A 25,931-nucleotide genomic window follows, 5' to 3' on the forward strand; every position below is an offset into this window, starting at 1 on the left:
ATCTCAGGGTCACGAGTTCAAGCTCCATGTTGCATGTGGAGCCTACTTAAAAAAAAATGGATGCATTTAATAATATACATGTCCTATCGAAATAAAGCTGATTTAAAAGACATTTAACTTTTTTCCTAATTTCTTCACATCTTTCTGCAAGATGTGATACTCTTCCCACTCCTTGCTTCTAAAACACGGTCTTTGACTTCCTGAATATCATCTGTCTTGATTTTTCTTCCTCCTTCTCCAACCACACACCTTAAACCTTTCCCAAACAGGTTTCACAATTTTGGCCAATTTCTCGAGTATTGTTTTTTTTTTTCAGATTTCTGCTGCTCTCTCTACACACTTTCCTGGCTGACCTCCCTTACTCCCAAAGTTTTACATTAATTGATAACCTCTATTTGGGGCCCAGATCTGCCCCCTAAGCCGCTGGCCCACATTTTCCCCAAAGGCAAGGGAAACAGTTCCACCTTGAATATACTAGACACCTCCAACTTCACATGCCCTACACTGGGCTCATCACCAAACACTTCGGTGTCTCTTTAATGACCACTGAACCCCAGCTACTCAAGTAAGAAACTATGGAGTCTGCCTGGCTCCTCCATCCTATTCATTTTCCATCCAGTGCAAGTCTTGGCTACTCTATCCTCTAAGTTATTCAAGAACTTGTTTCCTTTTGGCCACCCCCACTGGCATATGTCAGGCCCTCAGAGACTCTTTCCTAATCTATCACAGTAGCTTCCAAACTGGCCTCCCAATCTCTGGCTTTTCTCCCTAAATGCATCCCCCTAACCACAGCCAGATTACCTGTGTCATCCTCTTGACTAAAAACTTTCTAGAACATAAATTATCCATAGGTCAGGTTCCAAATTCCAAATTCGCATGACACTCACAATCCGGTCTCGCTCCCTTCTCCAATGTCGCCACTTTCCAACACCATGTTGTGACAACTCCAACATGCAGGGTGTCACATTATTTCTCATTAAAACGTGCTCTGGACGTATCCTCTCTTCCCTGGGCTCATGATGTTTCCTCTGGAATTCCCACTCATCCTTCAGGACCCAGCTCCATATTCCTGTTCCATGAATATTCTCTGGCTCTCCCTCCATGTCCCTAAAGAACCCCATTTCTGCCTAGACTCCAGCATATGAGCACATATGACACTGTATCATAACTTTCTCCATTTGAGTGTGTCTCCCACCAGACTGACCTCCTAGATACTGTCATTCATCTTTGTCTCTGGGCCTAGAGCACACAGCACAGTGCTCAGCACAGAGCAGCTGCTCAATAAATGTTGGACGGACGGATGGATGGATGGATGGATGGATGGATGGACGGACGGACGACTAAACAAATAAAAAAGGAAGCTCTTTGGCCCAATGGTTTCTACTTTGTAATATGATGCATCCATATGCACACGTTCACATCCATCTTCGATTCATTCCTTCTAAATATTCCTGTGATTTTCTTTTCCTTCCGTTATATTTTACGAAAAACTGAAAATTCTCGTACAAGCCATCACGAAGTGTTGGCCTGGTCAAGCAGTTGTCATGGAAACAGGAGACTTACTGCACAAGCAGTTCTAGAGACCCCTGATGCTCTTTAGATCATCGCTGTTTCTTCCTCCTCCCCCCAGCTGGCAGGAGTGCAGAGAACATCAATGAGGGCAGCCCGCAGTGGGGGGGGGAGGGGGAGTTCAGAACTTTGAACCCTAATTTTTCCTTGCAACTGATGAATTCTAGGAAAAAATTCTGAAGTCATAAGGAGCAACAAAGGAAGAGGAGGCGGTGCAAAGACAAGTCTGGACTGTTTCCTTCTCAAGGGAGTGAAGCAAGGCCCAGCTCAAGGTTCAGTGTCCCCATGGAGCCTACCCCTACCCCAACCCTCAGCACACATTCTTAGTCCTTCTTGGCTCTCTTCAAGATTCAGTGAGCCTAGAAGGAATTTTTCAGCTCACACAGGCCCCTCCAGTCTGCTAAGAGTTTATCATGAGTTGACTCATAGACATGTCCCATCTTATCTCATCTAGACAAACCTCCTGGCCAGGGGCCACACCTTCTCTAGCCTCCCCCCTGCCCCAGCACCAGGCCACCAATCCCAACAACCACTTGAACTTGGCACCATGCACTATGCTTTATATTCATCATTTCACTGAACTCTCCAGAGAGGACACGTGTGATGGTGGAAATGTTCTAGCTCTTCATTGTCCAGTACAGAGCCACCAGCCACGGGTGGCTACTGAGCAGTTGAAAGGTGGCTGATGCAACTAGGGAACTGATTTTTTATTTAATTGTAATTAATTTAAACTTGGATAGTCATATGTGGCTAGTGGCTGCTGTGTCACACAGCACAGCCCTAACTGCCCCTGAAGTGGGGATGATAATCCTCATTGAACCAGTGAATAAACCGGGGTTCTTGTGAGGTCTTTGTATCGGTACGCAAGGGAAATATTAGGGTTCTCCCAACCACTCAGGGGAGACAATGGAAACGTGAAATGGAAGGTCCCCTAATGGATGAGCTCAACACTACAAAGTCACCACAAGAAAAAAAGCAGGTCCCAAGTCTACACTGACACCCAACACTGATGTTAACACACCAGAAGAAGGGCCAGACAACAATGGCAATAAGGAAAAAGGATGGTCAGACACATGCACCCTGCTCCATCACCAAAGGGCAGTCACCTCATATACACATCCCAGCCCTGGCAAAGGGTCAGCCCAGACATGCCCACAAGTCTTCAGGCTCCCAGAGTTCAAGGACACGCACTGCTAACCAATTCCCCCTGCACAAATCCCACATCTCCCAGCAACGGCCTAAGGATAATCAGGTGTCCCACTTGGCCTGTCTCCCAGAAGAGCGTGCTCGATCAGCTCCCAATTTCTCCATGTAAGTCTACGAGCTAGTGCTTGTTCTGTTGGCCTCTGCACCCTTGCTGATCACATGGGGGGTGGGGGAGGAGGCTCTGAGGACAGGAAGTGCTCTCCCAGAGCTGAGCTGGGTTTCTGAGCCTGCAGGAGATCCCGGCTGACAACTACAGCTGGCGGCCTAGCGAGATGCCCATTTGTCTAGGACCAGCTGATCTTTCCCAGGTAACTCCCCAGCTTTCCCGCCAGTCTCGTTTCCAGTTAACCGTACATGGCACTTAGCACAGAGCCAGGGTGCGCAGGAAGCACCCAGTGCTGGTTTGAGGCCCTCCTCTCCCAGAAAGCTGCCCTGAGCACAGGCCCACACAGACTCCTTTCCTTTCAACTCACAGAGACCCTTACGCTCACAGCACACTTGAGCTCTGGTCACACACTGTTCCCCCTACACACGCTGCCACATTCCTGGTCACCCTGCGCCAGGCTGGCCTGTCTTCCCGGCTCACCATGCTCACTCACGTCAAGGCGTGTACAAACCGGCCCTGCCTCGCCCAGGACCGTCGCGTGACAAGCTCCGCCTGGTCATCAGCTCTCAGCTAAAGTATCACCTGCTCAGAGAGGCTCTCTGACTCAGGCTGCAGAAGGCACACTCTTGCCCCCCAGCACATTGCCCCGTGTTCAAGCTCCCCAGAACCCTGTCACTGAAATGTTTCCTGTTAATTGTTTGTTTCAATCTTGTTGACTGGATTAAGTCCCGGTTCTACTTACTACCCACTGGGCTCTGTGATTTTCGCCAATAATAAAAATTATCGCTCAAAGTTCCTGAGAAGTTGTGACCTGCCAGGCACTGCTAACCTCCATTAATACTCCCAAAACCATAGGACGCCTGGGTGGCTCAGTCAGTTAAGCACCCAACTCTTGGTTTCAGCTCAGGTCATGATCTCGCAGTTCATGGGTTCGAGCCCCATGTAGGGCTCTGTGCTGATGGTGCGGAGCCTGCTTGGGATTCTCTCCTCTTCTCCCCCACTCTCTCTCTACCCCTCCGCCCCTCCCCTGCTCACTCCCGTGCTCTCTCTCTCAAAATAAAGAAACTTAAATTTTTTTTTAAAAATACTCCCCAAACCCTAGTGACGTAAGTGCTACTGTTACTCCAGTTTTACACGCGAGAAAAGTGAGACTCAGGAAGATTGAAGAACCTGCCCAAAGCCATGCAGAGAATCAGTGATAGAATGACACAAATTCCTCTGTACCACAGTGCCCTCACCCAGAACAGGAAGCTCGCCTCTCAGACGAATAACAGTAGAGAAGACGGTATCTCATAAAATTCCCATTAGCTTCTCCTTTCCCGCTAGTTACAGGATGTCAGGGCTGTCTGGAAGCCAGGGAGCTGGTGGCGGGCCTGCCGACATGTCCACCTGTACAGGGAGGGCCCCAGCTGGCGGAGGCATCGCTCTGCTGGCGACGGGGATTGTGCACGTGCGAAGACCACATAAAGCACATGCTTAGGGACGACAGAGGCACACGGCCCTCTCGGGTTTAGAGCAGATGGGATTTTAATCTGCGCCTCTGTAGGCAAAGTTATTACATGAACAAGGAGGTACACTAATGCTCCCCTGGGGAGAAAATCAGTTCGGGAATGTGAACTCAACTCCTCCTGCTGAGTGCTGGGATAGTAAGCTGGCCTGGAATAGAAGACCATGAGGGAGAAACAGAGCTCAAGAAGCAGGAGGAAGCCCACAGATCAGTCAGACTTGCTGCGGGCAGCGTCCGTCGGGGAAGAACGGGAAGGGAGCTAGCCACACACATCCGACCGCTGTGGCCCGCTCGCTGCAGGACGAGGTCACGGAAGAAATCGTGTATCTGCGTCTCCACTGCTACGGTATTACTGCTTAAGCGTCTCTTGAGTCCCAGGAAAGAGGTTTTCAGGAGATGATAAGAAAATGGTAGAAGGGATGGGGAAGGCAACCAAGCTCTGGGGATGCCCTGCTGGGAGGAGGGAGCCACAGAAGGAGCCCCAGAGTCTGGGAATGGCTCCCTTCCAGCCACGGGGTGACTCCTGAGCCCCGACACACTCGCTGGTGAGACCCCCAGATGCCCAGGGGGAGGCTGGAAGGCCAAACAGAGGTTTTAGCAGCCACCCCCTGCAGGGGAACACCAGTTTGGTGTGTGAGCCCTGCCAGCTCAGTAAACACCTTGGCTTTCTACTGACACCCCAAAAGAGCTGCACTGGAGGGGTAAAAACATCTCAAGGACTAAGGGATCGATCCTGCCGTTAAAGGTAAAACTATGATAGGCTGCCCCAGTCAACCCTAAAAACAAGCCACAAGATCAAAGTGGCCCGCCAGGAATTCAACCACCCATCCGGAATCACTATGACCTGTCATCCGTAATGACCAGTAGATAATTAAATACATAAATAAATGTAATTAAATGTAAATGTAAATGTAAAATTAAATAAATGTAATTAAATAATTAAAGGGACATACAAAAAATCGGAAAATGTGATCCACTCCGCAAAGGACTGCCAGGCAACAGAAACAGGCACACAGACCCATACCGGAACTGGAAATCAAACTATTTCCTTATTAAAGTATAATCAATATACATCGTTACATTAGTTCAAGTGGCAGTCAATCTTACAGCTACAATATCTTTTCTAGTACCATTTATAATATCTCCAAAAGAAAGAGGAGGAGGAGGGGGAGGAGGAGAAAGATCTAGATATAAATCTAATGAACTGCGCGCAGGATCTTTGCGCCGCCAATATAAAACATCAGTGAGAGAAATCAAAGAAAACCTACACAAATGGAGAGAGATGTCATGTTTACGGATTGGAAGACGCGGCGCAGTAATGGTGTCAATTCACTCCAAACTGATCTGTGGATTGAACACATTCCCAATGATTATTCCAGCACTGCTTTCCGTAGATACAGACAAGCTGATTCTAAAGTATATGTGGAAAGTAAACATTAAAAAAAAGAAAAAAAAAAAAAAAAGCAGCGTGGGTGGCTCAGTCGGTTGAGCATCCGACTTCAGCTAAGGTCATGATCTCGTGGTCTGTGAGTTCGAGCCCCACATCAGGCTCTGTGCTGACAGCTCAGAGCCTGGAGCCTGCTTTGGATTCTGTGTCTCCCTCCCTCTATCTCTGTCCCTCCCCTGCTCACACTCTGCCTCTCTCTCAAAAAATAAACATTAAAAAATTTTTTTAAAGATTTAAATTATATGTGGAACTAGAGGAGCCAACAATTTTGAAAGAGAAAAACAAAATGTCAGAACTAATGCCACCTGATGTTAGGACTTACTATAAAGCTACAGTAATCAAGACGGCATGCTTCTGGAGAAAGAATAGACACACAGATCGAAGGAACAGAATAGAGAGTCCAGAAATAGATCCACACAAATATGGTCAATTGATTTTTCACAAAGGGTAATTCAGAGGACAAAGTATACTTTTTTCAACAAGTTGTACTGGAATATCTGGATACCCACATGCAAACAACCTCAACCTACACCTCACATCAACCACAAGAATTAACTCAAAGCGGATCATAGACGTAGATGCAAAAAATAAAACTATAGGGGTACCTGGGTGGTTCAGTCAGTTAAGTGTCCAATTTCAACTCAGGTCATGATCTCACAGCTCGTGAGTTCGAGCTCCTCATCGGGCTCGCTGCTGACCGCTCAGAGCCTGGAGGCTGCTTCAGATTCTGTATCTCCCTCTCTCTCTGCCCCTCCCTTGCTCATGCTCTGTCTCTCAAAAAATGAGTAAATGTTCTAAAAAAATTAAGAAATAAATAAAACTAAATATAGGACAGAAACAAAACTAAGCATGGGTCAGTCAAAGAACTCTTACATAGGGCTCTATACCGTGACTCAAAACAATGATAAAGTGGACTTAATCAAGATTTCACTTTGCAAAAAGAATAAAAAGACAAACCACAGACTGGGAGAAAATATCTGGAAATGACATTTATAACAAAAACTGGTATCCAAGAAATTAAAGGCAACAAAAACAAAAGTAAACTTGGAGCACCTGGGTGGCTCAGTCAGTTAAGCGTCCGACTTTGGTTCAGGTCATGATCTTGCAGTTCATGGGTTCAAGCCCCACATTGGGCTCTGTGCTGTCAGTGCAAAGCCTACTTTGGATCTTCTGTCTCCCTCTCTCTCTGCTCCTCCCCTGCTCACTTGCATGCTCTCAAAAATAAATAAATATTTTTTTAAAAGTAAATAAATGTACTACATCCAAGTGAAAAGTTTCTGCACAGCAAAGGAAATCATCAACAAAATGAAAAAGCAACTTATGGGGCAACTGGCTGGCCTACTTGGTTGAGCATGTGAGGCTGGATCTTGGGGTCATAAGTTTGGGCCCCACGTTGGCATAGGATTTACTTTAAAAAAGCAGGGGCGCCTGGGTAGCTTAGTTAAGTGGCTGACTCTTGACTTTGGCTCAGGTCATGATCTTGTGGTTCGTGAGATCAAGCCCTGCATCGAGCTCCACACTAAGTGTGGAGCCGACTTGGGATTCTCTCTCTCCTTCTCTCTCTGCCCCTCCCTGGCTCTCTCTGGAAATAAATAGGTATTTTAAAAATTTTTTTAATGTTTTAATGTTTATTTTTGAGAAAGAGAGAGACAGAGTGAGTGGGGGAAGGGCAGAGAAAGAGGGAGACAGAATCCAAAGAAGGCTCCAGGCTCTGAACTGTCAGCACAGAGCCCAACGTGGGGCTCGAACCTGTGAACCGTGAGACCGTGACCTGAACCAAAGTCAGATGTTTAACCAACTGAACCACCCAGGTGCCCCCAAAAAACTTTTCTTAAAAGCAACCTACTAAATGGAAGAAATTATTTGCAAATCCTATGTCCGATAAGGGGTTATTATCCAAAATAGATAAACAACTCATACAATTACATTTCTAAAAATCCGAATAAAAACGGGCAAAGCATCTAAACAGACATTTTCCCAAAAAATACATACAGATGGCAAGTCAAAACCACAATGAGGTATCCCCTCACACCTGTTAGAATAGCTACCATCAAAAAGACAAGAAATAACAAGTATTCGTGAGGACATGGAGGAAAAAGACCACTTTTGTGTCCTGTGGGCGGGAATGTAAACTGGTACCACCACCCTGGGAAACTTTATGAAATAACTAAAAATAGAACTATCATGTGACCCAGCAATTCCACTTTATCTTGAGTGAGAGAGCACACAAGCAAGCGGGGGAGGGGCAGAGAGAGAGAGAGAGGGAGAGACAGGATCCCATGCAGGCTCCATGCTATCAGCACAGAGCCCGTCTCAGGGCTCAATTTCACCAACTGTGAGCTCATGACCTGAGCTGAAATTAAGAGTCACTCCACCGACTGAGCCACCCATATACATACACACACGCGCACACACACACACACACACAATGGAATTTTACTCAGCCATAAAAAAGTAGGAAATCCTGCCATTTGCAACAACCTGGATAGAACCTGAGGGCCTTATACTATGTGCAATAAGTCAGATAGGAAAAGATAAATACCATATGATCTCACTTATGTGTGGAACCTAAAAAAAAACAAACAAAAACCTTGAACTCACAGATACAGAGAATAAAGTGGTGGTTAATAGAGTCGGTGGGGGTGTAGGCAACATGAGTAACGGGGGTGAGAAGGTACAAACTTCCAATTATAAAGTTTTAAAGTCCTGGGGATGTAATACATAGCATGGTGACTATAGTTAATAATACTGTATTGAAGGGGCGCCTGGCTGGCTCAGTTGGAAGAGCGTGCGACTCTTGATCTGGATCTTGGGGTCATGAGTTCAAGCCCCACGGTGGGCACAGAGATTACTTAAATAAAAACTTTAAATAATAAAAATTAAAAAATAATAATATATTGCCTCTTTAAAAATTGCTAAGACTGTAGACCTTAAAAATTCTTATCGCAAGAAAAACAATTGTAACTATGTGTGGTAATGAACATTAACTCAACTTATTGTGATGATTTCTCACTATTTCACCATATATAAATTATATCAAATCATTATGTTGTACACATTATGTTGAACATATAATGTTATATGTCAATTATATCTCAATTTAAAAAAAAAAACAAACCTAGTATCCAAAACATATAAAGGACTTCTATCTCAAAACTCAACAAGACAAACCAAACCCAATTTTTCAAAGTGAGCGAAAGATCTGGACACTTTGCCAAAAAAAAGACATACAAATGGCAAATAAACATGGGGAAAAGAGACTCATTATTAGACATTAGGGAAATGAAAATTAAAACCACAGTGAGATATCACAACACACCTATTAGAATGGAGGGGGCAGGGGAACCTGGCCATAGGGTCCTGGTGAGAATGTGAATGAGGGACTTTCATGCTTAGGGGATGCAAATGTACAACCACTGTGAAACAGTTTGGCAGTTTCTTATAAAGTTAAACATACCCAAGGAGCCCCGGTGGCTCAGTCAGTTAAGCGTCCAACACTTGATCTCAGCTCAGTTTTTGATCTCAGAGTTGATGGTTGAGCTCCACACTCAGCATGAAGTCTACTTAAAAAAAATAAAAAATAGGGGCACCTGGGCAGCTCAGTTGGTTAAGCGTCTAACCCTTGATCATGGCTCAGGTCATGATCTCACAGTTCGGGAGTTTGAGCTCTGCATCAGGCACCTGGCACTGACAGTGCAGAGCCTGCTTGGGATTCTCTCTCACTCTCTCTCCCTCTCTCTCTGCCCCTCCTACACATATTCACTCTCTCAAAATAAAGAAATAGACTTTTAAAAAAAAGAAAGAAAATACAGCACATATTTTTAAAATAATAATAAAATTAAGGGGCGCCTGGGTGGCTCAGTCGGTTAAGCGGCCGACTTCGGCTCAGGTCATGATTTCGCGGTCCGTGAGTTCGAGTCCCACGTCAGGCTCTGTGCTGACAGCTCAGAGCCTGGAGCCTGTTTCAGATTCTGTGTCTCCCTCCCTCTGACCCTCCCCCATTCATGCTCTGTCTCTCTCTGTCTCAAAAATAAATAAACGTTAAAAAAAATTTTTTTTAATAATAAATTAAAATAAATAAAAATAGGGCTCCTGGGTGACTCAATCAGTTGAGCATCAGACTCCTGATTTCGGCTCAGGTCACGATACCAGGGTCGTGGGATGCAGCCCTCCTTTGGGCTCCACACTGAGCAGGGAGGCTGCTTGGGATTCTCTCTCTCTCTCTCTCTCTCTCTCTGTCCCTCTCCCCTGCTCTCTCTCTCTTAAAAAAAAATTTTTTTAATTAAAAAATAGAGTTGGGGGGGCAAAAAAAATAGAGTTAAACATACCCTTACTCACCTTATAACTCAGCAATCGTACTCCTAGATATTTATCCTAGAGAGAGGACAACTTCCGTTCACATAAAACCTGTACGAGAATGTTTGTAGCAGCACTGTTGATAATCATCAAAAACAGGAAACTGAAATTAGTGTTTTTTCTCTCCCAAAGATTTTTTTTAATCATGGTAGGATATGGTAAAATTAAACATTTAACCATTTTCACGTGGGTAGTTCAGTCGTGTTAGATAGATTCATATCATCTTGCAACCATGCCCAGGACTTATTTCATCCTGCAGATCTGCAACTCTGTACCCACTAAACCCGAACCCATCCTCACTCCCACCAGCCCCTGGCAACAGCCTAATTTCTGTCTCTATGTGTTGACTACTCCAGGTACCACATATAAATGGAATAATACAGTTTGTCTTTTCCTGACTGGCTTATTTAGTAAAATGTCCTCAAGATAAATGCATAGTGTAGCATGTGTTAAAATTTCCTTCCTTTTTAAGGCTGAATAATATTCTTCTGCATATATATATATATATATATATACACACACACACACACATTTACATATATACGTAAGATACGTATGACAGACATATATAAACGTGTATATATATACATATGGGAATGTTATATATACGCACACATTATATACATATATTTTTAAATTTATTCATCTGTCAATGGATATTTGGGTGTTTCTACTTTGGGCTACTGAGAATAATGCTGCTATAAATATGGGTGTATAAATTTCTCATCAAGGGGCACCTGGATGGCTCAGTTGGAAGACTGTGCGGGGCGCCTGGGTGGCTCAGTGGGTTAAACGGCTGACTTTGGCTCAGGTCATGACCTCGCAGTTTGTGAGCTTGAGCCCCAGGTTGGGCTCTGTGCTGGCAGCTCAGAACCTGGAGCCTGCTTCAGATTCTATGTCTCCCTTTCTGTCTCTCCCTGCTTGTGCTCTGTCGCTCTCTCTCTCTACACACACACACACACACACACACACATACACACACACACAAAAGAGTGTGCAATTCTTGATCTCAGGATTGTGAGTCCGAGCACCACACGGGGTGTAGAGATTACTCAAAAATAATTTTGTTTTACAGTTTATTTATTTTGAGAGCAAGCAGGGGAGGGGCAAAAAAAGAGGGGGAGAGAGAGAGAATCCCAAGCAGGTTCCACACTGTCAGCACAGAGGCTAACACAGGGCTCGATCTAACAAACCGTGAGATCATGACCTGAGCCAAAATCAAAAGTCAGACACTTAATGGACTGAGTCACCCAGGTGCCCCACAAAAATAAGTTCGTAAAAATATATATAAATATAGGGGCGCATGGGTGGCTCAGTCGGTTAAGCATCCGACTTCAGCTCAGGTCATGATCTCACACTCCATGAGTTTGAGCCCCGTGTCGGGCTCTGTGCCGACAGCTCAGAGCCTGGAGACTGCTTCAAATTCTGTGTCTCCCTCTCTCTCTGCCCCTCCCCTGCTCATGCTGTCTCTGTTTCAAAAATAAATAAAAACATTTTTAATATATATATAATATATAATATATATATATACACACATACACACATGGATATGTATACATACGTATACATATCTTCACGACCCTGCTTTCAATTCTCCTGGATATACTTAGAAGTAGAATTTCTGGGGGCGCCTGGGTGGGTCAGTCGGTTAAGCGGCCGACTTCAGCTCAGGTCACGATCTCACAGTCCGTGAGTTCGAGCCCCGTGTCAGGCTCTGGGCTGATGGCTCAGAGCCTGGAGCCTGCTTCCGATTCTGTGTCTCCCTCTCTCTCTGCCCCTCCCCCATTCATGCTCTGTCTCTCTCTGTCTCAAAAATAAAACGTTAAACAAAAAAAAAAGAAGAAGTAGAATTTCTGGATTTTTTCCATTTTTAGTTTTTTGAGGAACCACCATACCGCTTTCTGCAGCAGCTGCATAATTTTTTGCATTCCCAGCAGCAATACAAAAGGACTCCAATTTCTCCGTATTCTTGTCAACATTTATTATTTTCTGTTGTGGTTCTGACTTGCATTTCCCTGAGTGACGATGAGTGATGTTGAGCATCTTTTCACGTGCTTGTTGGCCATCTGTATATCTTCTTTGGAGAAATAGCTATTCGAGTACTTTGCCCATTTTTCAATTGGGTTATTTGGGTTTTGTTTCATTTGAGTGTACAAGTTCTTCACATATACTGGTTGTTAACCTTTTATCAGATACAGGATTTGAAAATATTTTCTCCCATTCTGTAGGCTGCTTTTTTTTCTTAAGTAAACTCTACACCCAACATGGGGCTCAAACTCACAGCCTCGAGATTAAGAGCCACATGCCCTACCAACTAAGCCAGCCAAGTGCCCATGTGGGCTGCCTGCCTTTTCACTGTTGATTGTGTCCTTTGATAAACAGAAGTTCTTGATTTTTATATAGTCCAATTGATCAATTTTTATTGTTTCCTGTGCTTTTAGTGTCAGAGTCAAAAAAATCACTGACAAATATACTGTTCTGAGGCTTTTCCCTATGTTTCCTTCTACGAGTTTTATAGTTTTAGCTCTTAGGTCTTTTTTTTTTTTTTAATGTTTATTTATTTTGAGAGAGAAAGAGAGCAGGGGAGGGACAGAGAGAGAGTGAGAGAGAGAATCCCAAGAGCACACACCCAACGCGGGGCTTGAACCCACAAACCATGAGATCATGACCTGAGCCAAAATCAAGAGTTGGACACAACCAACTGCACCACCCAGGTGCCCCTAGCTCACAGGTCTCTGAAGTTCAGTCTCGTGGGTCTCTTAAGTCTTTGATCCATTTTGTGTTAAATTTTGTACATCATATAAGGTCTTTTACATGTGAATAATCTAGTTTTCCCAGGACTACTTGTTGTAGTGTTTTTACATTTTTTTTTTTAATTTTTTGACAGAGAAAGAGCACAAGTGAGCAAGGGGCAGAGAGAGAAGGAGAGGGAGATTGAATCCCACGAGGGGCAGAGAGAGAGAGAGGGAGAGAGAGAAGTAGGGCTCACCCGAAGTGGGACTCAAGCTCACAAACCGTGAAATCATGACCTGAGCCAAAGTCAGATGCTTAACCTACTGAGCTACCCAGGTGTCCCTTCTTCAAAAAAATTTTTAATGTTTATTTATTTTTGAGAGAGTGAGTGAGTGGGGTAGGGACAGAGAAAGAGGGAGACAGAGAATCCAAAGCAGGCTCCGCACTGTCAGCACAAAACCAGATGTGGGGCTCAAACCCACAAACTGTGAGATCATGATCTGAGCCAAAGTCAGATGCTCCCCAGGACTACTTGTTGAAATGACTCCTTTCCCCCATTAAATGGTCTTAGCACCCTTGTTGAAAATCATTTGAGCTATTTTTTTTAATATTTTTTAACATTTATTTATCAATTTTTGAGAGAGAAAGAAACAGAAGGAGAATAGGGGAGGGGCAGAGAGAGAGGGAGACACAAAATCTAAAGTAGGCTCCAGGCTCCAAGCTACAAGCTGTCAGCACAGAGCCCGACGCAGGGCTGGAACTCACAAACCTCAAGATCATGACTTGAGCCGAAGTCGGACACTTAACTGACTGAGCCACCCAGGCGCCCCGAGCTCCCTATTCTATTGAGTGTTAGTGTTTAATGAGTACAAAGTTTCAGTTTGGGAAGACGAAAAAATTCTGGAGATGGATGGTGGTGATGGCAGCACAATGGGAATGTACTCATACAAACTCCTTCAGAAAGAGGAAGAGAAGGGAATACTTCCCACCTTGTCTTATGAGGCAGCATAACTCTGATACCAAAGTCTGCTACTGTGTAAAAGAAAATTGCAGATAATATCATTCATGAACTTAGACCAAAAAATTCACAAATTGAAAAATATCACTACCAAGTTGTAAAACAAAATATTAGCAAATTAAATCCAGCAATATATAAAAATGATAGTCACATCCAAGTGGAGTTTATACTAGTAATACAAGGTTGGTTCAACATTTGAAAAATCACGGCACCTGGCTGGTTCAGTTGGTAGAGCATGCAACTCTTTTTTTATTATTATTTTTTTTTCAACATTTATTTATTTTTGGGACAGAGAGAGAGCATGAACGGGGGAGGGGCAGAGAGAGAGGGAGACACAGAATCGGAAACAGGCTCCAGGCTCTGAGCCATCAGCCCAGAGCCCGACGCGGGGCTCGAACTCCCGGACCGCGAGATCGTGACCTGGCTGAAGTCGGACGCTTAACCGACTGCGCCACCCAGGCGCCCCTAGAGTGTGCAACTCTTGATCTCACAGTTGTGAGTTTGAGTCCCACACTGGGTGTAGATATTATGTAAAAATAAAATCTAAAAAAAAAAAAAAAAAAAAAAAAAAAAGAAAGGAAAGGAAAGAAAAATCAATGTACTCCACCATATTAATGTAATAAATGAGAAAAATCGATACCATTTCAATAAATACAGAAAAGTATTTGACAAAATTTAAGATAAAACTTATTCAAGATCAAACTCCTCACAAAGTGAGAATGGTAGGTGATTACTTCAACCTAATAAAGAGCATCTATGAAGAATCTATAGTAACAACATCATACTAATTGGTGAAACAGTCAGTGCTCTCCCCCTAAGATTAAAAACAATGCAAAGATGTCCACTCTAAACACAGTCTAGTCAACATTGTAGCGATGGTCTCAGTCTATGTAATGTAAGAAAAGAAATAAAAGGCATAAAGATTGGATATAAATAAGTAAAACTGTCTTTATTTGTAGACTACATGATTGTGTAAATTGCAAATCCTAAAGAATATACAAAAAAGCTACTGGGAGAGATGAGTTTAACAAAGTGGCAGGATACAAAGTAAATACTCAAGACAGTATAGTATTGATGTAAAGTTAAATCAATGGAACAAAAAGAGGTCGAAAATTCTCACATATACAATCAATTGATTTTCAATAAAAGCATCAAATTAATTCTATGAATAAAGAACATTCTTTTCAATATGTATTGTTGGAACAACTGGATACATACATTATGAAGAATTAATCTTGATCCCTACCTTACACCAAATATAAAAATTATTTTGGGATGGATCATATATCTAAATGTAATACCTAAAACCATACAATTTCTAGAAGACAACACAGGAGAAAATCTTTGCAACCTTAGAATGGCCAACAATGTCTTAGAACACAAAAACACTACTCATAGAAGAAAAAGCTGGGAAAAAAAAAAAAAAAAAGGCTGATAAATTGGACTTCATCAAAATTAAATTTTTCCGAAGCATCTGGGTGGCTCAGTTGGCTGAGTGTCTGACTGGATCAGGTCATGACCTCATTGCTTGTGGGTTAAGCCCCACGTCGGGATCTCTGCTATCAGCATGGAGCCCGCTTCAGTTCCTGTCTCCCTCTCTCTCTGCCCCTCCCCAGCTCGTGCTTTCTCCCCGTCTCAAAAATAAACTAAAAAAAAATTTGTAATTAAAATTTTCTGCTCATCAAAAACTGAAAAGGTAAGTCTTAGATTGTGAGAAGATATTCATGATGACAAAGGACTTACAATCAGGTTATACTTTTTAAAAACTCCTAAAATGCAATTAAGAAAAAAAAAGACCACCCCAATTTTTTTTTCAATCCAATTTATAAAAATGGGCAAAAGTTGTGGACATTTCACAAATGAAGGTATAAAACTGGCTAATGACCACATTAAAAGATACTAAACATCACTAGCCTCTTCCCGTAAGCAGCCTGAGGTGATCTCTGAAAATGGTTCGCTATTCACTTGACCCGGAAAACCCGACAAAATCATGCAAATAAAGAGGTTCAAATCTTCGTGTTCACTTTAAGAACACACGGGAAACTGCCCAGGCCATCAAGGGTATGCATATCCAAAAAGCCACCAAGTATCTGAAAGATGTCACTTTGCAGAAGCAATGTATGCCATTCTGACGCTACAATGGTGGAGCTGGTAGGTAGGCCCAGGCCAAACAGTGGGGCTGGACACGGTCGGTGGCCCAAAAAGAGTGCTGAATTTTTACTGCACATGCTTAAAAATGCAGAAAGTAATGCTGAACTTAAAGGGTTTAGATGTAGATTCTCTGGTCATTGAGCACATCCAGGTGAACAGAGCCCCCAAAATGCGGCATAGAACTTACAGGGCTCATGGTCGGATTAACCCATACATGAGCTCTCCCTGCCACACTGATATGATCCTTACTGAAAAAGAGAAGACTGTTCCTAAACCAGAAGAGGAGGTTGCACAGAAGAAAAAGATATCCCAGAAGAAACTGAAGAAACAAAAACTTATGGCCCGGGAGTAAATTCTGCATGAAATACATGCAAATAAAAGTAAAAACAGAAAAAAAAAAAGATACTAAGCATCATTAGGAATTATTGCGAAAATTAATAGAGAAATCTCACTACAGTAGTCTTGGAGGCTAGGAGGGGAGGCTAGAAGAACCTACCACTCAAAATCAATTACAGGAAAAATTGTCAATTACAGACCCAACAGAAGAATGTCAACAGGAAAGAATTGTCAATTGCAGGCCCCAACAGGGAAAGATGCACATTGCGGCTCCTACAAGAAATCAACTACCCTTTCGACTCAGCCAATGATAAACTGTTGTCTCCAATGGACTTTCATTCAAAACAGCCCCTTCAAACCACCTCCTTCTCCAGAAAATAACATTCCTCTCGTTTGGTGGATGTGCCTACGGTTTTGCTCTAGCTTGCGTGTTCCAGATTGCAAGTCCCTCCATTCCTGAATAAACCCGTTTTCACTGGGAAAATAACTGCTTTATTTTTAAGGTTAACATTATGAAAATACGGATCAAAACCACTGTGAGGTCTCACTACATACCTATTAGAATGGCTGACATAAAAAAGACTGACAAGACCACGTTTTTGTCAAGGACATGGAGAACGGGAACCCCCACCTGCTGCTGGTGGGAGTGCAAAATGGCATAAACACTTTGGCAGTTTCTTCTAAAGCTAAAATGTACTTAACACACACTCAGCAGTCCCACTTGTATTTACCCAAGAGGAAAAAAAAACAACTCTATGTTGGCACAAAGACCTTCATGTGCTTTACTGATAACAGCCAAACCATGGAAGTAGCCCAACAAATGGTGAGTGTATAACCAATCTGTGACATAGGCACATGGTACATTATTGGAGCAACTGGGTGGCTCAGTCAGTTAAGCATCTGACTTTGATTTCGGCTCAGGTCATGATCTCATGGTTCGTGAGTTTGAGCCCAGAGTTGGGCTATGCACTGACAGCGCAGAGCCTGCTTGGGATATTCATTCTCTCTCTCTCTTTCTCTCTCTCTCTCTCCCCGCCCCTCCCCTGCTCGGGTGTGCACTCTCTCTCTCTATCAAAATAAATAAACTTAACAAAAAAAAAAAAAGAAAGAAAGAAAGAAAAAGAAACACACTACTGAGGGGTAGAGGTAGGGCGGGTTAAAAACAAACTACTGATAAACACGACATGACCAAATCTCAAAATTGTTATGCTAAGTGGAAAAAGCCAGATGCAAAAGACTAAATACTGGATGAAATTCTAGAAAAGAACATAAAGAAAATAAAGCAATGGAAACTCTCATACCATGCTGGAACAGAGTAAAACCGTCCTGAAAAAAACTTGGCCGTTTCTTGCTTTGCTTTCTTAAGATTTTATTTTTTATCTTTTTTTTTCTTTAAGTTTATTTTGAGAGAGAGCTAGCACAGAGAGAGCACAGGCAGAGAAAGAGGAAGAGAGAGAGAATTCCAATATACTGGCCTGATGTAGAACTCGAACTCACAAACTGTGAGACCATGACCTGAGCTGAAATCAGAGTCAGACAATTAACTGACTGAGACACCCAGGTGCCCCTAAAGATTTTATTTTTAAGTAATCTCTACACCCAACGTGGGGCTTGAACTCACAATTCCAAGATCAAGAGTCACATGCTCCACCAACTGAGAAAGCCAGGTGCCCCTGGCCATTTCTTATAAAGTCAATCATATACTTTTCTTCTGACCCAGCAACTCTACCTCTGGTATTTATTTAAGAAAATGAAAATATTTGTCCACAGAAAGAATGTTCACAGAGCTTTATTCATAGTAGCAAAACCTGGAAACCATTCAATTGTCCATCAATAGGCAAATGGATAAATAAACTGATACAATGGAATACTACACAATAAACATGAATATACTGTCGGGCCACGTGTGTGGCTCAGTTGGTTAAGTGGCTGAGTCTTGATCTCAGCTCAGATCATGATCTCATGGTTAGTGAGTTCAAGCTCCAAGTTGGGCTCTGTGCTGAAAGCATGGAGCCTGCTTAGGATTCTCTTTCACTCTCTGTCTCTCTCTCCCTCAAAAAATAAACATTAAAAAAAAGAAGATGGGGGCACCTGGGTGGCTCAGTTGGTTAAGCGTCTGACTTCAGCTCAGGTCATGATCTCACAGTTCGTGGGTTGGAGCCCTGCATCGGGCTCTGTGCTGACAGCTCAGAGCCTGGAGCCTGCTTGGGATTCTGTGTCTCCCTCTCTCTCAAAAATAAAATACAACATTAACAAAAAAAAGATGGTATGTTTAAAAAAATAATAAAAATATATTGGATGAATGAGTAAAATAAAGTAAGTTGAAACAGGGATTAAGCTACTATACGAATGTATGCCATTAGTCCTATATGCTTGCAAGAGGAGGGGTTACAGATTTGATTTTTAGCTTGTTAGCCACAGAAGCAAAGAATAGAAAACAACTGGTTACGTGACTGCAGCCAAAAGATCAGAAAAACAGTATTTCCACAATTTTTGGAACAGGGACATGAGAAAAATTCACTCACTGATCCTCGTGGTGGACAAGATTCTCGACAATACCCTGAGTTTACACATGGAGTTCCATTAGACTATAGTTTAAAAGGTCTTGTGAGGTAACAACAAAATGAAATTCGGTTCAAGCAGTTCCATGAGAGGTCGTGACACATCTCTAATGGTCTAGATCATTCTAAAGGCAAGCATTTGATATTCAGGGATGAATGACATCAGGGCAGAGGTCACCTCCACAGAGGGCTCTTCCAGCCCCTGACATTGAGCAACCCAAGATGTCATCACATTACCCCATTTTATTTTCCGCATAGCCCTTACCCCTGGTTGGCACTGTTTACACATTTACTGTCTAATTCTACTGACTGGAATGGCTGCTCCATGTGGATAATGACCTTAGCTTGTCTCTTTCATCATCGTATGCCTAACATGTAGTGGGTGCTCAACAAATACTCTGAATGAAGAGAACAATCTATTATTTCCCACAACACTCGATGGCAACCACATCCCTCCAACTCAGACTAAACAACACGGGGTCACTACGCATATAAAGAAAGACAGCAGGGTTGCCTGGGTGGCGCAGTCGGCTAAGCGTCCGACTTCAGCCAGGTCACGATCTCGCGGTCCGTGGGTTCGAGCCCCGCGTCAGGCTCTGGGCTGATGGCTCAGAGCCTGGAGCCTGTTTCCGATTCTGTGTCTCCCTCTCTCTCTGCCCCTCCCCCGTTCATGCTCTGTCTCTCTCTGTCCCAAAAATAAATAAAAAACGTTGAAAAAAAAGTTAAAAAAAAATTTAAAAGAAAGACAGCAAACTTTGCTGGGCACACTCTCACTGCCCTGTACCAGTCCCTCAGGAGTGAATGCTGGCTTCTCAAGGTTTCCAGAATCAGACTCTCCTCACACCTCCTCTGACTACTCTGGCCTCACTATATCCTGTCCAATTTTGCCAGAGCCTCTTGCCAGGTCTTCCTACTCCAACCCTTGCCCCTCACTACTCCCCGGTTATTCCTAGTACGCCAGAGAGAAAAGGCCGACTCTTGCTGTTCCTCTGTGAACCACCCACCCGTGTGGTTCCATCTCACTGAGAGTGAAAGCCCAAATCCTCACCAGGGCCTCACGGGCCTCATGTAAGCAGGAACACTTCCTTTCTAGTGTCTCACCCAACCCAGCCCCAGGGTGTCTGCGATGCTGTGGAACTCACCAGACTTTTTCCTATGGCCGTTCATCCTGCCTGGAATACTCTTTCCTCAGAGACCAGTTGAGCAGATTCCCTCACCTTCTTCAAGTCGATTCCAATCTCGCCACCCAACTTAAACATGGAATCTGCCCCCTCTTAAGAGCTCCCACAAACACACAGGACTTACTAGGTGGCGGGGACGGTTCTGAGCCCTTCAGCTTTCCTCCTGGGTTCCCATGTGCCAAAACCGTTTTATTTCTGCCCTTCTCCACCCCAACCCCTGCACGGCTCCTGCACTGAAACCCTGCATGTTTGTGAAATAGTCACCAGCCACCTGCCCAGGTCCCAGTGGCATCTCTGTGGAACGCTAACCACTAGGAACTGCTCCAAACAAAGCTCTATGTTTTCATCTGCCACCGAAAAGAGGGTGTAACTACCAATGTCACAGCTTCCTAAGGGGCCAGGAGTGCCTGGTGACGGGGAATCAGGGAATCACGTGCCTCTTGAGTTAACTTTCCTGAAGAATTCTTAGCCAAGGGAGCAACTCTTAACACTTTCTGAGACCACTATTAGTGAAAAGCCTCAGGGGCATAGCTGGCTACCTTCCTCCCCACACAACCCACCTTAAAAGTCTGGCTCTTCGAGCAGTTCTGTATTCAGAATGGCCGTCTGAGCATATTCTCGAGCAGAAGACACATCAGAGAAGTGCCCGAGAGAACTCAGAGGGCCTTGGGCTTATCCCCAGAACCCAAATACGATTCCCAGTGTTCCCAGTGGTGGTGGCAGAGAAATCTTCCAGATCCCCCAGACCTATTTCAACACAAGACACCCCTTAGTTTTATCTTCCCAATAAATAAAGACACCTTATCTTCTTTGGGCTTCACAGACCTAATCCCTTCATCTTTCTTCTTGGGTTCCATGTTCCAAAAACATTTTAATCTCTGTTCTCCACAGGGCTTAAAGGCTCCCATCCGCCTCCTCAGATCTGGTTAGTAGTGGAATTCTCAAGTGACCAGAAGTGAAAATCCTCATGGTTCTTTTCTAATCCTTGTTCAAATTCTATGCCATCTTTTATTTCACTGTATGCTTTTTTTTTTTTTGATGCTTATGTATTTTTGAGAGAGAGAGAGAGAGAGAGAGAGAGAGAGAAAAGAGAGAGAGAGAGAAAGAGAGAGAGAGAAGGAGAGAGAGAGAGCACAAGCAGGGGAGAGGCAAAGAGCAAGGGAGACACAGAATCGGCAGCAGGCTCCAGGCTCAGCTGTCAGCACAGAGCCCGACACGGGGCTTGAACCCTCGAACTGTGAGGTCATGACCTGAGCTGAAGTCAGACGGTTAACCGACTAAATCACCCAGGCGCCCCTCACGTATTATTTCAACAGGTACTGGAACTAAGCTGTTCATCTCACAAAGCAACGCTAATAATCTGTTTCTGTAAAGCACTTCATAGTTTACAGAGTTTTTTTTTATATTCCTTCTGTCACTTGAGGCAAACAAGATGTCACACATCTGCTAGAGAACACACCATTAACAATGAACACTTTTTCTCCACCTCTGAATTACAGATACAGAGTTGGAACAGAGCGGTGGGGGCAGGGGGTGGGGGCGGTAGTTTTAAAGTTCATTTGTATTATTGATTTATCACAATTCAGGACAAAGAACTGGACTTTTAACTTTGCAGGAACAAGATTTTATTATTTTAATGTTTATTTCTTTATTTACAGAGAGAGACAGAGAGAGAGAGAGAGAGAGAGAGAGAGAGAGAGAGAGAGAGAGAGAGAAGGGATAGAAAGAAAGGGAGAGAGATCAGGCAGATTCCATGCTCATAGCAGAGCCCAGAGTGAGGCTCAATCCCAAGAACATAAGATCATGACCTGAGCCGAAATCAAGATTTGGCACTTAACTGGGCCATCCAGGTGCTCCAAGATTTTATTTCTTATTTTATTTTTTATTTTATTTCTTCTAAGTTTATTTATTTTGAGAGGGGGGAGGGACAGAGAGAGAGAGAGAAAGAGAGAATCCCAAACAGGCTTCCTATTGTTAGTGCAAAGCCCCATGTGGGGCTTGACCCCATGACCTCGAGATCATGACCTGAGCAGAAATCAAGAGTCAGAAACTTAACTAACTCAATCACCCAGGTGCCTCTATTATCTTTTTTAATAGGCTCTACGTTCAATGTGGGGTTTGAACTCACGACGCTGAGATCAAGAGTTGCATGCTCTACCAACTGAGACAGCCAGATATCCCAGAAACAACCTTTTATATTTCTTTTATATTTCCCTGTCTTTCAAAAGGCACATGGTAAATACTCATTAAAATATTTTTTGATTGCTTAGAGTTGTATAATTCCCACAGCCCTCTTTTTACTTCACTAAATGGGTAGCTCTAATGGGGATACTTAAACTTGTTTATGAGCTTCTAGATACATTTGTTTCCACGTCAGGCAGGTAATGTGCCAGTGCCATAATAAGGTCTGAGGGAAGCACATCTCACACAATTAACAGCATGAAATCTCAATCATCACATCTATGGCCCACAAAAGGTTCTACAAAAATTTTTTATTAGACTTCTAATTTTTAGAGTTTTAGGTTCAAAGCTAAATTGAGTGGAAAGAGGGGCGCCTGGGGGGTTCAGTCAGTTAAGAATCCGACTTCGGCTCAGAGCATGATCTCGTGGTCCATGAGTTCGAGCCCCGTGTCAGGCTCTGTATTGACAGCTCAGAGCCTGGAGCCTGCTTCAGACTCTGTGTCCCCCCTCTCTCTCTGCCCCTATCCCGCTCATAGTCTATCTCACTCGGTCTCTCAAAAATAAATGTGAAAAAAATTTTAATAAAAAATAAATTGAGTGGAAAGTACAGAGATTTCCTATACGCCCCTGGCCCGCATACATTCATGGCCTCCCCCATTGTGAACATGTCCCACCAGAGCAGTACATTTGTTACAACTGATGAACCCACATGGACACATCATTATCATCCTAACTCCACAGTTTACTTAGGGCTTACCCTTGGTGGTGTACATTCTGAGTTTAGGCAAACGTATGACACGCATCCACCATTATAGCATCACACGGAATACTTTCACTGCCCTAAAAATCCTCTGTGCCCTTGTCTCTTCATCTCTCCCTCCCCCTAACAACCACTGATCTTTTATTGTCTCCATGGTTTTACCTATTCTAGAATGTCATATAAGTGGACTCATACAGCACGTAGTCTTTTCAGATTGGCTTCTTTCACTTAGTTATACACTTTCAAGGTTCCTCCATTGTCTTTTCATGGCTTGCTAGATCGTTTCTTTTTAGCACTGAATAATATCCCATTGTCCGGATGGACCACAGTTTATCTCTCCATTTGCCTTTTGGCAACTACGAAGAAAGACACTTACAAACGTCCATATGCAAGTTTTTGTGTGGACATAAGCTTTCAACTCCTTTGAGTGGACACCAAGAAGTACAATTGCCGGACGGCAGGGTTAGGTTATGCTTAGTTTTGTTAGAAACCATCCAACTGTCTTCCAAATTGAATGTACCGTTTTGCATTCCCACTACCAGTGAATGAAAGTTCCTGCTGTTCCGTATCCCTGCCAGCATTTGCTGTCAGTATTCTACATTCTGGCGATTCCAATGGGTGTATACTGGCACCTCGTTTTTTTGCAGTTCATTGCTGTTACATGATGTAGGGCATCTTTTCATATGCTTACTTGCCATCTGTTGTGTCTATTAAGATCTCTGGCCCATTTTAAAAATCAGGTTAGTTTCTTATCATTGCATTTTAAGAGTTCTTTTTATATTGTGGATCTTGGTCCTTTATCGGAAATGTCCTTTGCAAATATTTTCTCCCAGTCTGGCTCTTCATTCTCTTGACAATGTCCTTTGTAGAGCAAAAATTCTTAATTTTAATGAAGTCCAGTTTCTCAATTCTTTCTTTCATGGATCACTCCTTTGTTGTATCTAGAAAGTCATCACCATGGGGCGCCTGCCTGGCTCAGTGGGTAGAGCGTGGGACTCGATCTCAGGGTTGTAAGTTCAAGCCCCACAATGGGTGGAGATTACTTTTAATAAATAGATAAAAATCTTGGGGCGCCTAGGTGGCTTAGTTGGTTAAGCGTCTGACTCTTGATTTCGGTTCAAGTGAACATGTCACAGTTGCGAGACTGATCCCCTCTGCTATCAGTGCAGAGCCTGCTTAGGATTCTCTTTTCTTCTCTTTCTGCCCCTCCCCTGCTCATGTGCTCTTACCTTCTCTCTCAAGAAGAAAAAAGTTAAAAAAGTCATCACCATCTCCATGATCATCCATATTTTTACCCTATGTTATCTCCTAGGGGTTTTATAGCTTTGCATTTTACATTTAGGTCTACGATTCATTTCAAGTTAAATTTTGTCAAGGATTGAGGTGCCTGGGTGGCTCAGCCAGTTAGGCATCCAACTCTTGATCTCAGCTCAGGTCATGATCTCAAGGTTCATGGGTTCGAGCCCCCCATAGGGCTCTGGGCTAATGGTCCAGAGCCTGCTTAGGATTCTGTCTCTCCTTCTCTCTGCCCCTCCCCTGCTTGTGCTCTCGCTCTTTCACAAAATAAATAAATAAATAAACTCAAGAAAAATTAAAAAAAAATAATAATAAGTTGTCAAGGATGTATGGTCTATGTCTGGATTCTTTTTTTTTTTTTTTTTTTTTTTTTTGCATATGGATGCCCAATTGTTCTACACCATTTGTTGAAAAGGCTACCTTTGCTCTACTGCATTGCCTTTCTCCTTGGTCAAGGAGTCAACTGTTTTTATGTGCGTCTATTTCTGGGCTTTCCATTCTGTTCCATTGACCTATTTGTCTATTCCTCACCAATACCACATTGGCTTGATTACTGTAGCTTTATAGGAAGTCTTGAAGTTGGGTGGTATCAGTCCTCTGGAGATGGAGAAACCAAAAGACTCCATAAAACTGCTCTTTGCCAGGTGCCTGGGTGGCTCAGTCAGTTAAGCATCTCACCTCGGCTCAGGTCATGATCTCGTGGTTTGTGGGTTCGAGCCCCGTGTCAGGCTCTGTGCTGACAGCTCGGAGCCTGGAACCTGCTTCGGATTCTGTGTCTCCCTCTCTCTCTGCCCCTTCCCCACTCATTCTCTCTCAAAAATAAACAAACATTAAAAAAAAAATTTTTTTAATCTGCTTTTTGCTCCTTTTCCCACTTCCAATCTTGCTAGGACCTGCACACCTCACTTCACACAAGCCTCATAATGCACATAGTGGACATCCTCCTTGTAAGGGACAAGGAGTTCATGATTTCTTTAGAATAGACAACATCTAAAGGAGGACCAGTTGAGAACGACCAACAGAACCATCATATGCGTATTCCAGACCACAGGTGCTAGACATCTCAATGCCAAAACCCTCTGGCGCCAAGGAATAACACTTGAGCCTTGGTCTTTGTTTTAACAGGTTCCTTGATGCCTGAGAGGGCACATACACCAGACTATAAGCCTCAGTCAAAACCCCAGATCCTGAGCAAAGATGAGACCCTCTCCTTTCCTCTCTCAGTCTCCCAGACACTCTGTACCTGCACTCTCTTTGCACCTTCAGTAAACTCTCCTCTCACCTCCTGCTGGCCTGCATTGGATCTCTACGCTGCGTGCAGCTAGGGATCCTCTCAGCTGGTCCTGTAGGAACCCCTTTAGATCCTTGGACCTGGTCTGCCCGCATCGCTCAGACTTTGCTCTTTTTCTTTTTCTTTCTTTTTCATGTTTATTTATTTGGGGGGGGGGGCGGGCAGAGAGAGGGAGACACAGAATCGGAAGCTGGCTCCAGGCTCTGAGCTGTCAGCACAGAGCCCGACGCAG

The 25,931-nt window shown here is 43.5% G+C and overlaps 1 long non-coding RNA gene, 1 other non-coding gene and 1 pseudogene across 6 annotated transcripts in view; 1 reads left to right on the plus strand and 2 right to left on the minus strand.

The window, feature by feature from the left end:
• The window catches only part of LOC105260771, an 80,611-nt gene that overhangs the window by 45,936 nt on the left and 8,744 nt on the right, over positions 1–25,931 (minus strand). For all 5 annotated transcript variants that reach the window (XR_006601145.1, XR_006601144.1, XR_006601146.1 and 2 more), the window contains one exon: positions 10,174–10,267. This is a non-coding gene — a long non-coding RNA (uncharacterized LOC105260771). The remainder of the gene's footprint in view (positions 1–10,173; positions 10,268–25,931) is intronic.
• On the plus strand, positions 15,862–16,494 carry LOC109501815 (annotated as a pseudogene).
• LOC111561588 lies at positions 22,543–22,650 on the minus strand. The gene has a single exon (XR_002744230.2). It is a non-coding gene; the product is annotated as a small nucleolar RNA U13 (small nucleolar RNA).

The sequence above is a fragment of the Felis catus genome, chromosome B4 (assembly GCF_018350175.1).
Source record: "Felis catus isolate Fca126 chromosome B4, F.catus_Fca126_mat1.0, whole genome shotgun sequence".
Classification (NCBI taxonomy): domain Eukaryota; kingdom Metazoa; phylum Chordata; class Mammalia; order Carnivora; family Felidae; genus Felis; species Felis catus.